Source organism: Schistocerca serialis, chromosome 3, assembly GCF_023864345.2.
Source record: "Schistocerca serialis cubense isolate TAMUIC-IGC-003099 chromosome 3, iqSchSeri2.2, whole genome shotgun sequence".
Classification (NCBI taxonomy): domain Eukaryota; kingdom Metazoa; phylum Arthropoda; class Insecta; order Orthoptera; family Acrididae; genus Schistocerca; species Schistocerca serialis.
The window spans coordinates 714555669-714559460 of record NC_064640.1 but is presented as its reverse complement, the minus strand read 5'-3'; the positions used below and the strand labels follow the sequence as shown (position 1 = coordinate 714559460).

General features: G+C 47.1%; 1 pseudogene; it reads left to right on the top strand.

Annotated features, from left to right (window-relative positions):
• Nucleotides 1-2087: 2087 nt before the first annotated feature.
• LOC126472200 (5S ribosomal RNA) lies at nucleotides 2088-2204 on the top strand (annotated as a pseudogene).
• Nucleotides 2205-3792: the final 1588 nt, after the last annotated feature.

Below are 3792 nucleotides of genomic sequence, written 5' to 3'. Positions count from 1 at the left end.
GAGGCTAGTAGTACCACTGTGAGAATGCGATTCAGGTTTGCTTTAAATGCATGCTGTAACGGTTGTGAGAATTAATTACCTTTAATATCGGACGAGGTGAGTTGATGTGATGATGAATGCCTTCAATTCGGCAAAGACGCTTTATCAACACCTCACTGAGTCAGAACGAGGTCGTGTAATAGCTCTACGAGAAGTCAGATGCTTCTTCTGACATAGTGCAGAAACACTTGGAAGGACTCTAGCCAATGTACACGATTGCTGGCACGGGTGGTCAAGAGAATGTACGGTCACAAGATGACCGGGCCTCGAACGGCCACGTGGCACTACTGAGAGGCAAGACCATCGTGTTAGACGTACGGTTAGGCGTATGGTTCTGGCGCATCGTACTGCATCTGCAGCAGCAATTTGAGCAGCAGTTGGCACTACAGAGACACAACGAACTGTTACAAAAAGGTTACTTCAAGGACAGCTCCGAGACAGATGCATGCATTTCTCTGACACCAAACCATCACAATTTGCGATTTCAATAGCCTCAAGCGAGAGCTCATTGGAGGGCAGGGTGGATGTCTGTTACGTTTTTTGACTAAATCTGGTTATGCTTCAGTGCCACTGATGGCCATGTGTTGGTGAGAAGGAGGCCAGCTAAGAGCCTGCAACCAACCTGTGAGCACGCTAAAAACTCTTCACCTACACCTGGAGTTATTGTTTGGGATGCTACTTCGTATAACAGCAGGAGCACTTTCTTTCTTATCCGACACACCCTGACTGTAAATCTGTACACCAATCTCGTGATTCGGTCTGTTGTGCTGCCATCCATAAACTGCATTCCAGGGGTGTGTTGGTTCAAATGGCTCTGAGCACTATGGGACTTAACTTCTGACGTCATCAGTCCCCTAGAACTTAGAACTACTTAAACCTAACTAACCTAAGGACATCACAAACATCCATGCCCGAGGCAGGATTCGAACCTGCGACCGTAGCGGTCTTGCGGTTCCAGACTGTAGCGCCTTTAACCGCACGGCCACTTCGGCCGGCGTTAAAGTATACTGTGCTACTGTGGTGCACCACAGGCCACAGATATCTTGTCCCAAGGACGGCTGCGGAGATGTGCAATGGCGAATAGACGTGCAGCTGTTGACCAACTGACCACCCGGATGAACAAAGGGGCTACCAATACCGTCTCCTCAACGACCATTCAGAGAACGTTGCTGCGTGTGCGACTCTGCAGCAGGTGCCTTGTTCATGCACCCATGCTGACAGCCGTTCATCGGCATCGAAGACTGGAATTTTCACGCCAGTAACGCACCTGGACGTCCACTGAGTGGCGATTGGTGGCCTTTTTACATGGTTCATGTTTTATGCGCCATCAGACAGATGGCTGTAATCGTGTTCGGGCCGGAACGTCTGAAAACAAACACCCTGAAACAATTGGGTCCAGGCCGGTGGACATTCCGTGGGTGGTCTCGTAATTTTGAAAGGCACAATGGATCTACACAAGCAAACATCTATCCTTGGGGACCATGTCCACCCATACATGCAGTTTGGTTTCTCCTCGGTACGATGGCATTTAAGAGCAGGACAATGCGACAAGTTACAAAATTCACAGTGTACGTGCGTAGTTTGAAGAACACCAGGATGAGTTAACTGTACCATGCTTGCCATCAAGCTCCCCGGCGTTAGAATCAATTGAGAAACTATGGGACCACCTCGATCAGGCTGTTCATCTCATAGATCCTCAACCGAGAAACGTCGTGCAGCTAGCCACGGCACTGGAGTCAGCACGGCTCCTGTCGGTACCTTTCAGAACCTTGTCGACTCTCTTCCTCCAAGTCTCGCAACGGCCTGCACTACAGAACATTGTTATTCAGGTTATTGACAAGTTGTCACACTAATGTTACTGGACAGTGTATTATCAGTAGATTACTGAATGGAGGATTACCACTAGAAAGTAACAACATTCTGGAATTATTATGCAGTTCGACAAATGCAGGACTCTCACTCCTGACTTGTAAAAGTAGTTTATATCCTCTTCAAGCAGGGTGTCAGAGTGCTTTCTGGATTTAAAGGGACACTTATCCCAATGCGTGGGCAACGGCCTTGCCGCAGTGGATACACCGGTTCCCGTGAGATCACCGAAGTTAAGCGCTGTCGGGCGTGGCCGGCACTTGGATGGGTGACCATCCAACCACCATGCGCTGTTGCCATTTTTCGGGGTGCACTCAGCCCCGTGATGCCAATTGAGGAGCTACTGGACTGAATAGTAGCGTCTCCGGTCAAAGAAAACCATCATAACGACTGGGAGAGCGGCGTGCTGACCACAAGCCCCCCTATCCACATCCTCAACTGAGGATGACACGGCGGTCGGATGGTCCCGATGGGCCACTTGTGGCCTGAAGACGGAGTGCTATCCCAATGCGAGGGAAGACATCCTGGAACATCCTCCTCTACCCACCTTTCCACCCCCGGGCAATCCACGCATTTTGGGCAAATGCGTGTGTTACCCCTATACCCCTGTGAAGTGTTTCCACCGTGTCTAGGGCCACTGTATGGCCTAAAGCTGAAGTTAACCCATCCTTCCACCTATGTTCATAAGAATCAGGCCCCTAACGCCCCCTCCCTCTTTTATTAGAAGACACTCGTCGTTATGTGTCAGTTCAGCATACTGCAGCACAACTATAAATCCAAAAAATGTCAGCAAATATTATTCTAATTAGTAACGTAAGGGACTTGAGAATTATAATATTTCACTGTGGCAGTGCTGAAGTACGGTAATAAACCGATGCCACAACATATTCGGTTAAACGGTTGCATTATTTATGACGTAAGACACACTGACATTACCGTATGTTGCTGAATTATTATAAAGCAATGATGTCACAATGTTTACTGCATGCACTCTCGCATCACCCTGCTATTTGCTATAATATTATCCATTTTCCTGATACGACAACTATTAGATTCCAAGATATATGCAAATTCATGACCAAACACCTTTCACAACGCGATATTTAAACAAATTACACTGACATACCATAGTAAGCAACTAACGGAGCCTGATATTTCAACCGTCAAACCCATATCCAGAGTTAAACAATTTCCACAATTCAACAACATACATACCAAGTCATGCCCCTGAGTTATTAAGGTGTGACATCACTATAAGACTGCCCCTAGTAGATTCGTAAATAACTATAGCTACAACCACTCACAACACAAAAATAAATTTGGACCGTGATGAACCTCAGATACTTGCACTTTTACCAAAACCACGGGGATAGGAGGGGTACGAGATGAAAGTATTCACAGCGCACAGTGAATATTCTGAGGTAGGCCGCAGTGACAATGCCACAGCTGCCAACACCAGACCGTCAGAGAGGTGTCTCCACGCTCTGGCCCAGCCTAAATATCCCACAAGCTATCCACTCATTTTCCTACCATAGGATAGGATGGAAGAGGGAATACGCTTTATTTATAAACAAAACCAACGAAACAATGTGTGTGTTATCCTCTTCATGCCTATGCGTGCCATATCAGAAAGCTGGCCAAGGAACGATTGATGCTGCCACACGTGAAGCACAGGGCCTACCTACTGTTCGACTCCAGTGGCTGGTCGCAACAGGAAGCCAGTACGTACTGAATCAACTACCTAAACATTAAAGATAGTGACCGACCGGCCACAGCTGGTTGAGATAAAAGTACCTCATCTAACGCGACTTGAGAGTATACCTTCTAGCAACCTGTCTTGAAACGTTCTAAGATATAGATCTCTAATTCCTAGAAATATTTTCAGTA